This window comes from Poecilia reticulata, linkage group LG8, assembly GCF_000633615.1.
Source record: "Poecilia reticulata strain Guanapo linkage group LG8, Guppy_female_1.0+MT, whole genome shotgun sequence".
Taxonomy (NCBI): Eukaryota; Metazoa; Chordata; class Actinopteri; order Cyprinodontiformes; family Poeciliidae; genus Poecilia; species Poecilia reticulata.
In genome coordinates, this window is record NC_024338.1 from 18,244,552 (window position 1) to 18,264,147 (window position 19,596).

Genomic DNA, 19,596 nt, shown 5'->3' on the forward strand with positions numbered 1-19,596 from the left:
GCCGACCTCTGTGAGATCCAACCAGGTGTGCGACGTTAACAGACAAATTAGCTCGACTCGAACAATGTAGAAGCCATGAATAAAGTGGCAAAATCAACTTTGGGAAACAATTTCGGTCGCTCTGATCAACACTCCCGACCCCTCACTTCCGACGTCCATCTTGGCTCCTCCAATTATTTAGTGACGCAGTTGCAAAGGGTCAATGGTACTTATTGCGCCCAGTACAGCAACTGGTGTGGAAGTCTAGAGAGGTCGACTGAACCAGCAAACCGGACACAGGAGGAGGTAGCAGCAGCAGCAGCTTTCAAAGGTCTGCTTTTTGTCTTCATATGAGGCGCATTAATCCTCCCATCTTTATTCATTATCGGTCTGCGGTGTCCAGTCAATCAGCCAGTTAAGGCTGACGGAGCTGGCGCTGCACAAACACGCCACGGCCAGGGAGTAAAAAGGGAGGCTACGCTCCACACCACACAGCCCGAGTAGACACTGCAGCACAGACAGACTAACAGGGGCGGGATGGGGAGGAAGAGGAGAAAATGTGAGGAAGCTCTTTTTAAATAACAAGCCGAGGAGGAAGGGGGGAATTGAGAGGTTCAAAGCCAAACGAAGGGAGAGAGCAATCAATAACAAGATACGGAGAGATACAGGAGGACGAGAACACCTCCACAAACTACTGAGGTATGTAGGACTGGGAGGGGAAGGGGCGAGAGTGTGTGAGAGTTAGCGAAAGGGAGGGATATCCACTGCACTGTTGTGTGACTGGAAATTTAATAGAGCGAGGGAGGCGGGGAGGGAGGAGGAGGAGGAGGAGGAGGAAGGAGCGACGCAATGCAAGAGCTCAGAGCAAGAGCCGCTGCTGCTGGGAGGAAGCAGCAGCGGGACAGGCTGCGGATGCTGATCCTCTCCATGTCTGCTGGAGCAGAAACGGGTCGGCCACCCTGTTGCATCCAGACTCGCTACGTGCACCAATCAGGCATTACATTACGACCACTGACCGCGGAAGTCAACATGATCCGTCACCTGGCACGGTCACACAAGTGTTTTAAGTCATCAGACTGATTCATTAGTAGAGGTTTTTAAGAAACTTTCATCTAGTAAGGGAGTAATCTTTTATTTTTTTTAAAGTATTCTAAAGAGGACCTATTTTTGTCCATCCATTTGAGTCTCAGTTTCTTCTAAAAGGAGCCCAAGCGATTAATAATAACCACCCAGCTGTTTTATGGTGCCTGGAAAATGAGTCTTTCAAAAACTTCCTGATTAATCACATTCAGGCGCTGCAATGTTACCTAGCAACCCAAGCATAGTTCCACCTGTTTCCTAACAACGTGCTGGTTCTCCAGCTTGTTTTAATGCTGTATATGCTGTACAATGGCTGCTGGAAAAGACAACAAAGTTTTGTTGTTGACTTGCCACCCAGAAACAACTTTCTGATTTCTTGTTGGTTGTGCAGGAGGCTCCACTTCTGCTTTTCCGAGATGTACGATTGTATAATTGCGCATCTGTTTGCTTCCATTTTTAAGTGTGAGTGTAAACATTGAGTGTATTTGAATTTAAAGTGACAAGAGCCCCTAAAACAACTCATTTTAAACTGATCAGGCTAAAATTTAATTAACCAGGAATTATTATTTTTTTATTTTGCCCGTAGACCTGTCCTTACCTCTTTAAGAAAGCAAGCTTCTTATTAGCGCTAATGCCTCAAGACAAGAAGTATGCTAAAAGATGTAAAAAGAAAAGCATAACACTACACTCTAATTTAAAGAAATTCAACAACAAATCTAACACCTGTCAGTTTGGAAAGGGAGCTCAATAAATGTCTACAGTGTGAATCGTTATTCACACGTGGAGAAAACATGGAGAACCTTCCCAGTTATTACAAATAATTTATGTTTGTTGTTGCTGCCAGTAATCAGAGACGGTTCTCGCATACAGCCGGGTTTCCGAGGAAAACAGCTTGCTGCATTTCCTCGTTTATCTTTGTTGGATATCAGTTTGTTTGATGAGGTGAAACGTCAACAGAAGAACTGAATGTTAGTCAAAAAGTGGCCATTTTGTGCTCAGAGTTGATGAGTTAAAGCAGGTAAAACTGAGCAACTTGCTAATTAATAGCTGTTGTGAGGCGTTTATGGTCTGCAGTGATCAGTTTCAAACAATCAGCCGCCTCCCTTTTAATTCCCTGCTGAAGTGACTGACGGATCAGTCCCAAGCTGACCTTTTCCCTTTAAGTCGACCTTTACGTTTTCCTCTGTTATCCGTCCCTGGGGAGTCTTTGATAAACTGCTTTCACTGTGGATCAGCCGCACATCTCCTTCAGGAGGGGAAAAGCACAGAGTCCGGGTACACAGCGCGTCTCAAAGTTTCATTTTATTCACAATTGAAGCTCACATATAGATTTTTTGCAGATAGAAATGCTTTTTTTTATATGTTTTTGTTCATTTTAATGAAAAAAATCCCTAAAATGGTTTTTTCTAGGAAATTTATCTCTGTTTAATGTTCAATAAAGGAGGTTATTGCAAAGAATTGTTACACTTAATGCCTGGGTCAATAATTTATTAACATTGATAAAAAAGCACTAGTTCCATTAGCAGATTATTTCACTTATACCACAATATTTTTCCCATAAGTGAAATAATCTTCCATTGAACTAGTGCTTTTTTAAATCAATGTTAATAAATTATTGACTTCAAGCTCATATATCTTGTAAAAGTTACTTTTAAGTTAGTCTAGCCTTATTTCAAGTGTATTAAGTAATTAGCTCTGAAAACTAGACAACAATACTTGGTAAGATTTTGTGTTTTTGCAGTGTAGTTTCCAGTCCCTGGACAGATTCAGTTAATCTAGTATCATTTTAACAAATCATAAATTGGTAAAGGCAACCAATTCATTATTCATATTTCACTAAACCCAACAGATTATTCAAGAACAATTTCATTGTTTTCATCAATAATGAGAACAAATTTGCTTATTTAATAATAACTACATTTTTGCCAAATGTGCCAACACTTTATAACTTGAACATGTTTTAATCTCATTTGGCAAACAAAGGACCATAAAGATGATTTTGTTTTTATGCTAAACAATAATATTCATATTCAAATCCACAATTTTTTATTTTTAAGCCGTTATGAGGCACTGTGGGGAAACTTTAAACTGCTGCTGCGCCACTTACTCAACAGCTTGTTGCTAGGTAACCAAAGAATGAGTGAGTTGCTAGGTAACCAAAATGTGAGTGAGTTAGTTGATTCCACTCCACTTTCTTGGGGCTAGTTGTGCTTTAATAACTGCATCAATGTGATTCCTGGTTGCTTTAATGGCGGCCTTCAGCTGGTCTCCTGTCTTCCTGCTGACTACACTCCATAGATTCACGTTAAGCGGATCAGATCCAGACCAGTTCGCCAGCCAATGAAGAACCAACACCAGCAGATCACATGGATCCAAACATCACTGACTGTCTCTCGCTCTTCCTCCAGGCTCTTGGACCAAAGAAGAACCGAGTCCGTTTCCTGCTCAGCCCAGGTAAGACGCCTCTGATATTATCTATAAATATCCATAAATTAATATCGACATTTCATATCAGTCGATATCGATAATTGTTGATTAGTTTTTTTTGTTGTAATTGTCTGAAATACTGCCAAACTGGTGGCGTGACTTTTCCTTTTTTATCCAGTTTGACTTCATGCTGTTGTTTTTAGTTTTTAGCAGTTATGAGGCACTGTGGGGAAACTTTACACTGCTGCTGCACAGGTCACTCAGCAGGTTGTTGCTAGGTAACCAAAGAATAAGTTGCTTGGTAACCAAGATCTGAGAGCGTTAGTTGATGTCACCAACTTTGCTTATTATAATATTCTATCTATTGATATTGATCACGTGTCTATCACCATATATATTGGTATTGATTGATACTTTATCCCTTTTTTTGCCTTCTTTTAGTTTTAGTCATTGTTAACTTCTGGTTTTAGGCTTTTATTTTGAAGGGACGACTTTCAGTTTAACAACAAAGGAACTGATTAAACTTGAGTTTGCCTCCACCAAACCTTTGAGTGAACTTTGCTCCCCATCCTCATGTTTTGTTTACTTAATCTTTATTTAACAAGGAAACAAACTGAGGGAAACAGTCTCCTTTTGGAAGACAGTTTTTCCTTCCACTAAATGTTTAGTTCCAACAAGACATAATAGGTAGATTTTATTACAGACTCGTAGTCCAAATTAAGAACAATCAATTATAAAAAGAATAGTAATGGTACATAAAATACATAAAAATTAAGATTTTGCCAAAAATTCAGTAATTATGAGACCAATATGAGAAATTTAATAGAAAATAACTTGAACATTTCTTAGTGTGAAAAGTTTAAAATTTGCTAGAAAAAAATTCTGACAGATGTTGAGATTCAGCACAGAAATTTTTTGAAAAAAAAGTTTACATTTTTTTTATTTTCTTGAAACTCAGAAATAAATTTTTTTTTTCTAGAAAAATTCTGAGATAAATCTCAATTTTCTTCTTGCAAATGTTGGGGCTCAGAAATTTACTTGCTTTTCTAGAAAATTCTTGAAATTAATCTCAACATGTCTGAGTTTTTTTTCTCGCACATTCTCAACATTCAAAGCTCAGAAATTTCTTAAGATTTTGCCAGAACACTTCTGGATTATTTTTTAGTTTTTTTTATAAGTCAAACATCTTCCATGATTAAAACATTCTCACATGACAGAACATTTTCACAAACATAATCTTTATTTTTTAATTTGCGTTGAACGATCAACATAAACAGAAACAATGCTTGGAATATTTATTTTGTAATTAAATGAACTTTCCGATAATATTCTGTGATTTATTGACATGCACCTGCAGGGAGGATAAATGTGATTGTGTCTGCAGTGGCAGCGGCGCTCTGCACAGGTGGAGCTGTGTTGCCAAGCAGCAAATGCTCCTTACAGGAGAGGTTGCCCTGGATTTGTGGCAACTATCCGACTACATCGCATGAAATGCATGCTGTCTGCATATGTTTTGACTGTTTTCTATTTAAAATAATGATGAGACTGCAGCAGCAGCTGCAGGAAGAGTCCGTGGTTGCATCCACCTGAAGATTTCTGAGACAATTCCCATCATACCAGCGGCGGCAGCAGCGCAGCACTTGGAAACGCTGAATCAATCTGAGAGAGAGAGAGAGCGAGAGGGAGGGAGAGGGGGAGAGAGAGAGAGAGAGAGAGAGAGAGAGAGAGAGAGAGAGAGAGAGAGAGAGAGAGAGAGAGAGACAGAGAGAGAGAGAGACAGAGAGAGAGAGAGAGAGAGAGAGAGAGAGAGAGAGAGAGAGAGASAGAGAGAGAGAGTCAGCGTCGGCAGCAGCTCTGCAGTGGAATACGCGGTTATTTGAGGAAAGCTTGGAGCGACGTTGCGTTTTTAGGACTCTATGAAGGCATTACGAGATTTTTCAAAAATGGTAAGTCTGTTTGACTTTCCCTCACGCTCGTGTCTGTGATAATGATAATAATTATGGCTTTTTTTTTGTTATTATTATATTTTTTATTTTTGCGTGTGCGCGCCTGTGTCCCGACAGTTAAGTGGCGTTTGATGCTCGGAGCGCAGCGGTAATCTGATATCCATGCGGTGAGTCCCGCGCTGTGCGGACTCTCACATCCACATGTCGGGATATATTCATATTTCCTCTCTGTAATCCAAACTTTTCCTCGCTGTTTGGTTGTTTTTGAAGCAGTTGGCGTTAACCTTGGATCATAAGATGGGCAGCATCCACTGTTGCGCAAGCGGTTCCCACTGAAATCTACTTATTTAACCCGATCGGGTCAGGCTGTTGCTTCACTCTGCCTTCACTCGAGCGGATCCTGGCCGATGACCCCTGATTTGGCGGTGGCGAGAAACGCGCAGGCAGCTTGCGGGTTTTTACGCGCAGGGTGCGTTAAATAAGAAGCTCTGTGTCAAACTCAAGGCCCGGGGGCCAATTTTGGCCCGCCGTAACTTCTTATGTGGCCCTCTAGAGCCTTCAGGATAACAGTTGTGTGCTTAAAAAGCAAAGCAGTTTTTTTCTGTATGCTGCCATGTTACATGAATCTGTCTCTAGTTTTTCATGATACCAGGGTTGAAGAAATTGACGCTAAATGAACAGATTCCTCTTTTTTGTGCAAGTTTATTGCAAATTTGAGTTTAACTGATGCTAACTCCCAACTGCAGGTGGTAGTGTTTCCTTCTTCACGTACCTTCAATTCGCTGAGTTATTTTTAAAGTTAAATATTATAATAAACATCTTTTCACGTAGATAAGTCCCTAAAGGGTTTCGCAATTCCATGATTGTAGACATTTGCGCTAAATGAACAGATCCTTGTATTTTTTTGCAAGTTTACCACAAATGTTCTGCAAAAATGGTCAAAAACATTAGTTTTTGGTAATACTAACTCCCACCTGCAGGTGGCAGTGTTTCTTACTTCTTAAAATTAAATTATGCTGAAGATATTTTCATAAACGTACATGCAGTTTTTTGTGATTCTTGCTGAAAAATATTCTAGATTATCAGATCCCTGAATTTTTGGGGGGGCTTATTGGACATTTTCCTCAAAAATGGTGAAAAACATCAGGCGTAATTGATGCTAACGCCCACCTCCAGGTGGCAGTGTTTCCTAATTCCTATTTCTTCAATTCGATGAATTCTTCCTAAAATTAAATATTATTGAATATTGATCAGTCACGCCACGATTTCATGATTTTTTTGTGATTTTTTTCAAAAATAATAAAGAGTTTGTGCTGCTAATTTAGAAACATTTGCCAGGAATTTTGTAACTTTGTGCTTTTGAAGTTCTGCCTCTTTCCATGTCCAGATGGTGGATTGATTGGATTTCTTTGAAATGTTCAAAGCTTGAGATATTTAATCCTGCGTTAAACTTCCCTTTCTGACGTGTCGCACGAAGCCGTTTGTTCTGGAACGTTTTCTAACGAACCCGTCAGGTTTGGACAGAACGGTTGAATTTATCCTTAGCTCAGATTTAGGGCTGCAACAAATGATTATTTTAGTTATTGATTAATTAAAAACGATTAATTGGATAAAAAATGGCCACATTCTACAGATTTCTTTGTTTAAGGCTTTTTATACAATAAAAAATTATCTTTTTGTGTATTTGCTTTAAGAGATACAAATGAACCAAAAAAAATCTTTTTAAATAAGAGAGTAAACACCTAGAGTTAGTGAGTGTTTGATAATTTGTAGCAAAGGATGCATATATTTCTGCTTGGAGGGCTGATGTGGTGATTAGTTTTAGATTAATCGATTAATAATTGGATGGGAAAAGGTGCTTTCTTTGACTGGGTGAAATTTCACTTGTTTAGTTTTTGGTAGAATATATTTACAGGCAAAGGATTTTTTTGTGTTTCTTTTTTTTAACCATAAATGCTAAATATCCTAATTTTACGGCAGTTTTGACTTAATTAACACTCTGAGTATGTTGTACTTTCAGCAATCCGGATTTTGTTCTGAGTCCGTCTATCCCAACGATTAATCGTAAATTAGTTGATGATTATTTCACTATTGATTAATCACGATTAGTCGTTTCAGCCTTAATGAGAGTACACACCTGTGGACAGTATTTAATGACGAGGTGCTCTCTGAAGGAGTGAGAGGGGGTGAATACAAAAACACACAAAGTTCAGTCTTATGCACTCAGACTAAAACACTAAAAAACGTTTTTGATAAAATGCCAATAATAAACGATTTTGAGCTTAAATTTTGCAAACCATATTCACACACTGCTCTTTATGGTGCCTGTAAAGTTAAACTCTTTTCCAGCTCCACCATCAAGAGAATGACCATGATGTATACCGTTTATGGGCCTGCGCTTTACGGCTCCACTAGGTCCTAAACTTTAAGGCGATGGTAATTTTTTATGTTGAGCGTAAAACTGTGCATGTTATCTGCTGTGACGAAGGGAGTCTCTGTCATCTGACGATTATGAAGCGTGCAGCAGCAGCAACACCAGTCACTGCAAGGCCACAGTTTCATGGGAAGCTTGTCACATAATATCATATTTAAAGGCAAGGTCCTCCAGTGGAGGGAGCGGGGACGCGCTTTCCACATATCAAGACATGTTTGCACTGAAGAGCGAGGCTGAAATGTCTCCAGGATTTGTTGATTTTCAACTTCTATATATTTATATTTTATAATATTTAGGGCAGATTGTCGAGAATTTGGTCTTTCTGTCAGAGAGAATCCTCTCATTACTTACATCGAGGCGACCAGTATGGAGGCATACGAAGGTTTTAAAATGTAAGGTTTCCAAACCTTACAGAAAACCTCCTCAAGCAACTCTGTCTGTAATCTTTGGGTAACGAGCCACAGAGAAACAAAGAAAACCTGAGAATTAAATCTGTCGGCTGTTTCTGTACTTCCTTTTGGTTTCTGCTGCCTTTAAAATCGCTGCACAGATTATTGGCAGTAAGTTCATGTTTCTGGTATCTGGAAAGTGAGCCTTTTCCAGAATCTCCAGAATGTAACGTCACAAATCAACAGGCACTTCCCGTTACCTAGCAACGCCCCAGTGAAGCCCACCCGTTACCTAGCAACCACAGTGGAGCTCCAGCACGTTTGGTCAGCTGGTTTAACCTCTATATGCGCTTTACAATGGCTGCTGGAAAAGACAAGTGTTTTGTTGTTGACTTAACAAAACACTTGTCTTTTCCAGCAGCCATTGCTACTGAGACCAGTAGCAGCTTTTTTGGATTTAAAGTGACAAGAGGCCCTAAAGCAGCTCATTCTGAACTGAGTAGACTGAAATCTGAATACCTAAGAATGATTTTCTGCAAAATATGTTACAAACGTGTTTTTTGTCACCTGTAGACCTATGCTAACTTGTTAAAGGAAGCATAATAGGTCACCTTTATCACACATGGTCCTACATGTTGTGCTGAATCCTCACAAATTAAACGCCAGCTGAGCCATTTCAGTCATTTGAGGGTTCAGGCCAGGCTGCTCTTTCATTTCTGTGGCGCATCGCTTGACCAATGAGCTCGATGAAAACAAGCAGGCAGGTTAACAGGGACATGCTAAATTACACCTGCACACCTGTTCTGCAGAGGAAGGGTGTGATTTTGAGATAACGCGCCTCCGACGCCGCAGGAGTTTCGAGCTAATAGGGATTATTTCTGGCGGAGATCGGCGCAAATCCTCCCAAAACAAACAAACGGAGTGAAAAGGGTCAGTGGGGTCAACTGAGATGGTGAATCTCTCAAATTAAAACTCGCTTTTTCCAATCTGGTGAAAGAGCAGCTCGACTCTTTGTGTCCTCTTACTGTAAAAGGACAAAGGATTCAAGAGGATGCATCTGTTGCTGCTTTAACGGTTGCAATTAAAGTTACTAATTGGTTGATTGTTATGACGATTAATCAATTATTCTGACGATTAATCGGATTAGAAAATGACACATTCTACAAATTTGTCACTTGTTTATTTGTAAAACACTACAAATATGTTTTTAAAATTCAAACTAACAAATAATTAAACTCCTTTTTAAAATAAAATCAACATTTTATTTCGTAAAATGCAACAACGGAGCTTTCCTGTATTGAACGGTTGATCATTTGTTGGAAAGAACGGATCTGCGTTCTTAGTGAAAAGCTCAGCCCTTTCTGCTTGACTTAACATCAGCACAGTGTGTGGATCATTTGTTGACTATTTATTGGGTTAACTCATCAATAATTCAATAGCAAAAGGTGCTTAACAGGTGTTATTGTATTTTTTATAGAATTTGAAGCAGGTAAAACTAAAATTGCCACTGGGTTGAACATATTTGTAGACAAAGTTTTTTTTAATCTGTAATGAAAGTTATATATTTTTTGTACAGTTTTGACTTAATTACTACTCTGAGTCTGTTGTTCTTCGAGCACCTGGCCTTGTTTGAGTCTGTATACGTCAGTTAACGATTAATTAATTACTAACTTAGTTGACGATTATCCCAATAATCAATTAATCACGATTAATCTGATTAATCATCTCAGCCCATTTAAAAAACTTTTTGAAAACAGCCGTTAGCCTAAATTTGTGTGAGCTTGCTTGTGGCTTCGGCACATACAGTGACTTCTTCCACTCCTGAGAAGGACCAAGATAATAGATGACACTTGAACCGCTCTAATCAGGCCAAGCTGGTTGCTGATCTCTTCATAGAGCGAGGGTGTCAGTGATTGATGGAGGCACAACTTGCTGATGCGCACAGGTTGAAGGGTGAGGGGAGAGTCACTGATCAGCCAAAAGAGACTGGAAACTGTAGGAACAACTGCAGACTGTCCCCCCAAACGAGGCTGATTTTCTGCTGGAAACGATTCACCACATCCTGTTTCCTGCACACGGTGGTGGTGGAATGCTTCACTATGCCAAGCAAAGTAAATCCAGTAATGAGTTGCATAAACAAACGCGTGATTTAGCCCCTTTGGCTAAGAACCTGCTACACTGATAAAATTTCCCCCATCATTCTTTTTTATGCTGCACAGTATTTATCTTCACAAGCTGCTTCAACTTCCACACAGAAAAGTTATGAACTCTATTTTTAGTTATTAAATGTCTCATCCTAAAGAAAGCTTCTTAGATTTGTAACATCTGGGTAACCGATTATTCTATGGATTATTCTGGCAATTAATCATTTAATCAATGTTTCAATTTGTCTGATTTACCATCAAACACATTTTAAAATCAAAGATAACTTGCCTAAATATAAAGGTTGTTTGTAAATAGTGACTTGATTTATGTCATGGTCTTTGGCTTTAGGGTTTTTATTCTGATGATTAATCAATTAATCAGATTAAAAATTGGCTCTTTTTGGAAAAAAAAAACTTATGCCTTGTTGTTTTATTGTGTTTTTTGCACATTTTGGTTTATTGCAGCTTTAAATATGTTGTTCTTTCAGCAAATCAGTTTCTGTGGTGAGTCTGTATACACCTGTCAATGATTAATCGATTACTAAATTAGTTGACGATTATTTCAATAATCCATTCATTACAATTCGATTAATCGTTTAGGCTCTCCATAATTAGCATTTTGCATCATTTGCAGTAAGTCCACAAAAACAATGTTTTGCGTTTCATCTATGCCTGGAAGCATGAATTTCAAACTCCGGCAGTAAAAAATAAACATAAAAACATCATGAAGTTGGAATCACAAAGCTCTAGAAGCTAACATTAGCATTTTAATGCTAGCAAGCTTGGTTAGTTTAGGCCTCAGAGGTCTGAGAGAAGCCTGAAAATATGAAGAAGCACCTTGTGCTAAATTAGAGTAACGTTCTTCTTCCATGATTAATTGTTGTTTTCTTATTTTATACATGCAGTAGTTCCAGCCAGAACCTTTGTGTTTGCATGTTTCTGGTACTCCCATAAATCTGACGTACGAGCAACATCTGCAAACAACACGGATGGATGACAAAGCTGCTTCTCTTGACCTACCGGGAATTAATTTTTGCTTCAAAAAATGATCTGATGCGTCACTGAAAAGACTTGTTGTGTTCCAGTTATGCTAAAAGGAGTTAAAAAATAATAAATGTTTGTCGTTTAGCTCACATATTTAACCAGTAATTTAGCAGCAAAAGTGGTTTTTGAAATATTGCTTATTTTGTCGGTGTAGTTTTCTATTAAACTGCAATTAATTAATTACAGACCCTGCAATTAACTCCCACCCCCACATAAATAACTTTCTATTTAGTGAATGAGTGGATAATGGAAAAACAACCTCAGTTTATGTTGCACATATTGCCAAGAACTCAAACTTGGACAGTGATTTATATGTTTCTTTTGCATGATGTGCCACTATTCGATCATCAGTAACCAGGGGCCAGCGGAGCACATGTGCAGTGACCCGGCTGCAGCAGAACCGCTGTTCCCCTGCGATGGCTGGATGGGCACTATTACCCATGATTGGTTTGCCTGAGTCTCCCGTCCAGGCCTGGGTGTTGGCCCTCCGGGGATCATGATGGCTGTCCGGGGCATTAATTACTGAATATAGTAGGAGGAATGGGAATGGTTAATTGCATAAAAATGAATGCTATAATCCATTGAATTGACATAATTAGAAATGGTGAGATTTCCCCTGAGGAATATGTTCTCATCATGACCAAACGTGGAGAGGGAAAAATGAAGCTGAAAAATGAACTGAGGATGCTCTTCCTTCCTCGTGAGTTTGTAAACGTCCTGGGGGAGATTTCAAACTTGGTGCGAGATTTTTTTAAAGGTGACCTACTATGCTTCCTTGAATAGCTCTATACAAAACATGTTCATTATGTTTTTTTGCACAGATCATTCTGAGATGATGAGATTTTAGTCTGCTCAGTTCAGAAAGAGCTGTGTTGGGGCCTCTTGTCACTTTAAATCAGAATAATCTGCCGCTGGCCACGCCCCCCAACTCAACATTTACACTCACGTGTGAAAATGGCTGCTGACAGATATGCAATTATATAACCGCAGAACTTTGAAAAGTAGAACTGGAGCCTCCTGCACAACCAGCAAGAATGCAGCGAGTGGTTTCTGAATGGTAGGTCAATAACTAATTGATTAAATAATCACATTTAATTAATCAAAATGAGCTTGATAGCTTTCATTGTGATTATTAATGTTTTTTGAAAGGTAATTTTGTTTACCTTTCATAAACCATTTTATTTATGGATTTGGTTGTGTGAGGTTTTCATTTCTGTTTTATTTATTGGAAATTTCAAATATTTTCCAGTTCAAGAGTGAGGTGTTTTCTGCATAATTAAAGTTTATTGGTCTTTCAGAGAGCAAACCTACGTGATCACTTGAAAATTGTCTCAAAACAACAATATTATAATTTACAATTTAGTATCCAGGAAAAGTTATTACTATGACAGGAGTACCAACAATAATACAGTTGTCTTTTCCAGCAGCCATTGTACAGCGCATACAGCAGTGAACCAGCTGAACAGCTTTTGTTTTTTTTTTTAGTTGGGTTTTGTAAGAGGACTTTGGGTTTGGGTTTTTTTAAAGGTGCCCTCTTATATTATACTGTTACTGTTACTATTGTTACCATATGTGCTGGAATTCTGCTTGGGTTGCTAGGTAACGGCTGGTCTGCTTCGGGGTTGCTAGGTAACGGCAGTGCCTGCTGATTTGTGACGTTACATTCAAGCTGATTGTTTTCCAGACACTAAAACACATTAATTTATTGGCCAAAAAAAAAAATCTGACTGGCTGTTTTTTTAAAGTGCTTTTGTTGGTTTTAGCAGCAGCAGCAGCAGAATCCCAAATAGAAGTACAAAAACGTCAAAAAAAATGTGAGTGTTGATTTATATATCCTCTTTAAATAAGTCGCGCATGCAGCGGCTGAGCTTGGCTGTCGGATGCCGAGTCGAGTCAGAGGAAGAGCTCTTCTCCTCTCTGTGTGTGTTAGCAAATGTGATTGGATAATGAAGGCGATCCGGCCTGACCACCCTGCGCCGCAGCTACTGCTGGCTCGGCTGCGTTACGGCTCGGAGTCTTCAGGGAGTTTGTTTCGGGTCAGTGATGGCATAAGAGCTCACTACAGCATTGCAGAGTCAGGCTGGGGCCTTTCCTCGGTTCGGTCTGCCTCGCTGACTGGCTCCGCTAGCTGCAGGCGCAACAGTAGAGTCATACTGATACTGCTATACGGCAGGCCGTTTGTGCATAAAATATGACTCACTTCCATTCCAGACATCTGAAACTGGTTTAAAACTTGACAAATTAGTAAATTAGGATAACTGTAACTATATTGTCACATGACAAAATTTCTGTTTGAGATATCTCTATTTACATTCTGACTAGTATAAATGACAACAGATTTACCGTTAATTTATATGGAGGTTTCAGATTTCTACAATACGTTTTTGACTATTTCAAACATATATTTCAGATACCAGGAATTATATTATGACTAGTTATAAAGTTAATTTAAGATTTTTTTTCTTCTGGCTAGTCTATATCCTAATTAAAGATAACTTGAATGACAAATTATTTCAAGATATCTCAAATGTATTTTTAGATAAAGTCGACTAGTTTAATACAAATTGTGGATTTCTTGAAATCGAACAACCAGACGAAACTAAATCAGTTGTAATTTTGACTAATTAAAATTCATTTTTTTAATTTTTAGATATCTGTAATGACAGCTTTTCTATTTCAGATATCTTGAATTAACATTCGGTCTAGTCAAAACATCACAGATTTATGTAGCATATTGAAATCTTAATAAAACAATAAAGATAAAAAATAGGAAAAGGTTTTGGAAAATGCTCCATTTCATTTTGGGAATGGGGAATAAACAGGATTGTTACAGATTAATTTGAGATATCTTGACTAAATCCCTTTCAGTTTTCAGTGCAAACATCTCAATAGACCAGAAACAAAACAAAACTTTCCTTTCTTTATGTTAAAAAGGAAATTCTTAATTCAGGCATCAAAAAATGTACTTTCAATTAGTCATAATTATGTTTGTGATATCTAAAATTGCAATTGCGGATGTGTGACCCTTAAAATGACAAATTTGAGATATTTTAATCTGTCAAAATGTAATTGAAGATATCTTGAATTATTATTCTTGCTAGTCAGAATGTGAAAGCAGGAATCTTAAATTCCCATTTTGGAAAGTCAAAATGTAGCTGTGTTCAGTTAAAATGCTTTTTTAGACATCTGATAATCCGTAGTCAGATGAAACCGATTTTATGTTAAAAAGGCCTGCCATACATAAGCAGCACAAAAGAGCGTATGTGCAACTCCTATTTCAGATATCAAAATATGACATTTTGATTAGTTTAATTACATTTGTGATCTGTTAAATTGAAATTGCGGATGTGTGACCTTTTAAAATACGAATTTGTTGACATCATTTGAGATGCAGTGAAATAAATTTGCCAAAATGTAATTGAAGAAATCTTAAATTATTGTTCTTACCAGTCAGAATGTGAATGCAGATATCTTCAATTACCGATCCGGATAGTCAAAATAAATTTTTAGATAATCTGGAATGTAATTATAGATAGCTGGGCGAAACAGATTTTTTGTTAAAACCGCCTGCCATAACTGATGATGACAGTATAAATATTGATGATGTAGATGGCACGAATGAGAGATAAACATGGATAACATATAACCCCAGTGACCAAAGTGTGATGCTTAGCAGGTTTTTTTTACTCCCCCCCTGATGCCGTTGTTTTTTAATTTCATTTCATCTCCGTGCTGCGTGTGATTCAGCCCGACAGAGCCAGGTTTGGTTTCCACGGCACTCTAAGAGATCACAATGAGATGCCTGGAGAGAAGCGTGGGCGCGCTGTCGCACAAGATGACACGTAATCAAATGTCCTTTTTGTATCTGCTCGGAGGTTGTTGTATTTTCGGGGGCAGCGGCGGGGGCGGCGCTGATGTCACGGCGAGATGCTGGCTCCAGAGGAGGCCGCGCAGACGTGCCAGCAGCGGCGCCAGGGGAGCCGGAGGGAGCCACGGAGGAGGCAGTTAGCAAAGCCGCATGCCGTCACTGTGATAAATCTCAGATCTGGCTGTACAATGAGGTCGATTCCTCGCACACCTTCACCGTTTGCTTCCCAGTGGCCGCTGTATTAGGAACACCTGTTCACACTGCAAAACCACAAAGTCTTACCAAGAAGTTTAGTTTCTACTGCAGACTAAATTTACTTACAAGTAACTTTACAGCGAGATGTAGGAGCTTGTTTAAAATAAATAACTCCTTCATATTGATAAAAAAGAACTGGTTCTACTTGTAACAAGACATTGTGATATATATTCAATATATTGGTTCATCAATATTAAGGGAATACTGACTGGCTCCTATATCTTCCTGAAAAGTTACTTAGTTAGTTTTATCTTATGTCAAGAGTAATGAGATATTTGCACAATAAACGAGACAAAAATCCTTGGTGAGATTTTGCCGTTTTCCCCTTCATTTGACGCACAGAAGCAAAAGAGAGGAGAATTTATCTTCATACACTGTAAAAACACAAAATCCTACCACCAAGTATTTCAGGCCTAGTTTCTGTTCAAATACCTTGAAATAAGACAAAATTAACTTACAACCACCTTTTCAGCAAGAAATATGAGCTTATTTAAAGTAAATGTTTTATTTTTTAAAAGTTATAGTTCCACTGGCAGATATTTTCACTTTGAATAAGTGAAATAATCTGCCAGTGGAAGTATAACTTTTTCATCAATATTAAGGAATTATTGATTTCAAACAAGCTCCAATATGTTGCTGAAAAGTTTATTTTAAATTAGTTTTATCTTATTTTAAGTGTAGTAAGATATGGTAATAACATTTTGTGTTTTTGCAGTGCAGTTCCCTTCCTAACACAAGCACGGAGCAGAAACTCTGCGTCTAGATGTCCGGGAACCAACTTTCTACAGTCCTAACCGAGAAGGAGAGAATATTTAAGTTGAGTTTATTTGTGCAGCACATTTCAGCAACAAGACAAGTTCAGAAATCTTCATGCGATAAAAACGTTGCACACTAACCAATTATGAAAAAAAGCAACAAATGCCTTCGTCAAGCAAATATACATCAAATATCTTGGTGGTTCAGTGATGTAAAACTAACATCAGTATCTTACCGTCTCTTCTCTAAGTGTAGGGACTTTGGAACGGGGCTGATGTTCTCTTACTTCCTGGTTTTAGTCAGAACTTCAGCGGCAGCGTTCTGGATCTGGTTGGTTGCAGTAATCAATGTGACTAAATATAAACACATGGTTCAGTTTCTGTAGATCTTGTTGGACATTAGTTCTTTAAACCTGGAAATGTTGCTCAGGTGATGGAAGGCCGACTTTATGATTCTGCATCCAACTGAAGCAGCTTAATCATCAGTTATTCTGACAATTGATCGATTAAACGGATGAAAAAAATTCGGCACATTCTGTAGATTCTGTATTTAACCACTGAAGCTTCACAATGCTACAAATGCATTAACATTTTCCATCCATCCATCTTCTTTACACCCTTGTCCCTCAGTGGGGTCGGGAGGTGCTGCTGCCTCTCCAGCTGGCGTTCCAGGCGAGAGGCGGGGTCACCGTGGACAGGTCGCCAGTCTGTCGCAGGGCAACACAAAGACACACAGGACACACAACCATGCACACACACACTCACACCTAGGGGCAATTTGGAGAGGCCAATTAACCTGACAGTCATGTTTTTGGACTGTGGGAGGAAACCGGAGTACCTGGAGAAAACCCACCATGCACAGGGAGAACATGGAGACTCCATGCAGAAAGACCGGGGCCGGGAATCGAACCCAGAACCTTCTTGCTGCAAGGTAACAGCTGTACCAACTGCACCACTGTGCAGCCCGCGTTAACATTTTATCACATAAAATGTAATAATATGGCACTCCTTCAGTGTACACTTGGTCGTATGTAGCAAAGTGTAAATCTGCTGCTAAAAAACTTCTTCTAACATCAACATGTTTGATTTCTGCTTGAATTAAGATCAGTACAAAGCAAGACTGATTATTTTCTATTAACCGATTAATAATTGGATAGCAAAAGGTGATTAATATGAGATTTTTTAGCAGAATTTGAACCAAGTCCAGCTAAAATTATCCAACAGGTTGAGCTTCGGATAGAATATATTTACAGGCAAAGACTTTTTTTTTTTATCTAAATGAAAAACATGTTTTTAGTAATTACATGTTGGCTTAATTATTGCTCTGATTGTGTTATTTTAGTACAATCACAGCCTTTTTTAGAGTCAGTAAATGATTCATTGATTACCAAATCAGTTGGCAATTATATCAATATTTGATTCATCGCGATTATTGTGATTAATCGTTCCAGGCCTGTTAAAAACACATACGCAGTTAACAGTGGGCTCCTGTGGAGCATGTAAATATCTGAGCAGCAGGATAATGCAACATTTAAATCTTAATTAATCTCTAATGCGTACTTCCACCATCTTAGGAACTTTATTAGGCAACTTTTCAGATCCCTCTAGTGCATTTTGTTTTAGAAAAAGAGACTCTGGCAAATCAGTAAAGCAAGTATGGTTCTTACTTTTCTCTACGTACCTTAAACTGTCCCAAAGGTCTTACAGGTGGCTAAGTCCTTGCACAGCACTTTTCCGAGTGCAATAAATATTTTTTCCCCCAAATTTAATGAATAGTTGTTTTAAATTGAGCAGCTGTACGTGAAAATGAGTTCGTACTGCGCTCCACTGGCCTCCGCAGTCAGCAGATCGCAATCCAACGGAGAACCGTCGGCATGTGACTCCAACAGGAGATTTGCATCCTGGATGTGCAGCTGAAACTTTTGCAGCAACTGTGGGATACTATTATGTAAATACGGAGCCAAACCTCTGAGGAATAGCTCCAGCACCTGGTTGAAAATGTGCCATGAATATTTAAGGCGGTTCTGAAGGAAGACAGGAGTCCGGTACAGTACTTTGAAGGCATGTTTCACTGAGTATGCACAGTGTTGACATTTTTATAGCAGTAGTGAGGCGTTCAGGTTCAACTTCCCTGTTGGTTTTTATGCAGACTGTTTTAATTAAAACGTTGAAAGTAGGGCTGCAACTATTTATGATTTTAATAACCAATTATTTGGTTCATCTGATAAAAAATTGCCACAATTTTAACTGATTTTTAATTAAACCACCTAAGCTTATTTTATAAAAATATTATTTAAAATAAACCAATACAAATAAATACAAAAATCAGCTTCTTGTTTAAATAAGAAAGTAAATATTTTATTACCTAAAATGCAGTAACATAGCATTATTTTTAGTGAATTTGAACTGGGTGAAGCTAAAACTAAACCACCTGCGGAGTTGTGGGTAAAACATATATATATATATATATTGTACAGTTTTGGGTTAGTTACTGCTCTATTCTAGTTAGCGAATAATTTATTATTAAATTATTTTAATTGTTGAATAATTATTTTAGTAGTTGTCATGCAGAAGGCTTTAAATAAAATGTTAAAACAACATTTCAAGCTAGCCTGGTAAAAACTACCCCATTGTTCTTCGCTTTGCTTCGTACAGCGGGTCTGGACTGGACTGTGTCGGAAGTTTCACATTTTATTCAGTCGCAAACGTTTGGTTGTCATGACAACTATTACGTTTCTAATGCGCCAGTTCGTATGAAGCTTACCGGAAGTTTCCTGCGCTGCAAACAACCAATCTTCGCCGTTGTGGAGCCGAACTAGATCGCTATTGAAGCTAAATAGACATTTGGAAGTGCGACCAACACGGACTGAATGGCTTTGTTGACTTGATATTGCTAAAACTGCAGGCAGACCACTTTTCTAAAACAGCGCAGAAAATCGACGTCATCGTTCACTCTGTTCGCTGATTGGTCCGGCTGAAAATCTACCGGGAAAAGCCCACACTGAGGAGCAGTGAAGGAGGATTAGCATCGAGCAGGAAGGCTAATTCTGGACGTCTGCCCCTGTGGAGACGCTCAGCTGGTATTGTGACTGCTGTTTTGATCCGAACCGGGGAGATTCGGGTAGTTTTCCGGGCTCCGGCGAGCTGCGGCTCCCCGCTTTAGGAGCAGCAGAGCGGGGCCGCGGACGCCCCGAGCCCCCTCCGCACCCCCGCTGACGTGACGGAGAGACGCAAGATGGTGAGTGGTTACTATGGCAGGTTACTATGGCAACCCC

At 38.8% G+C, this 19,596-nt stretch overlaps 1 protein-coding gene and 1 long non-coding RNA gene across 3 annotated transcripts in view; one reads left to right on the forward strand and one right to left on the reverse strand.

Annotated features, from left to right (window-relative positions):
* Positions 1-533: 533 nt before the first annotated feature.
* Positions 534-19,596, forward strand: part of lrrc4ba (leucine rich repeat containing 4Ba) — a 53,480-nt gene continuing 34,417 nt past the window's right edge. The window contains exons 1-2 of one of the 2 annotated variants that reach the window (XM_008416403.2): positions 534-678; positions 3,468-3,513. The gene's annotated coding sequence lies outside the window, so the exon portion shown is untranslated. Of the gene's footprint in view, positions 679-3,467; positions 3,514-5,316; positions 5,433-19,596 lie in introns of those variants that run through there. The other variant, XM_008416399.2, reaches the window with a different exon arrangement.
* LOC108166505 (uncharacterized) lies at positions 4,756-19,555 on the reverse strand. The gene is made up of 3 exons (XR_001776870.1): positions 19,086-19,555; positions 16,558-16,675; positions 4,756-5,145 (listed from the first exon to the last, which is right to left on the reverse strand). It is a non-coding gene; the product is annotated as an uncharacterized LOC108166505 (long non-coding RNA).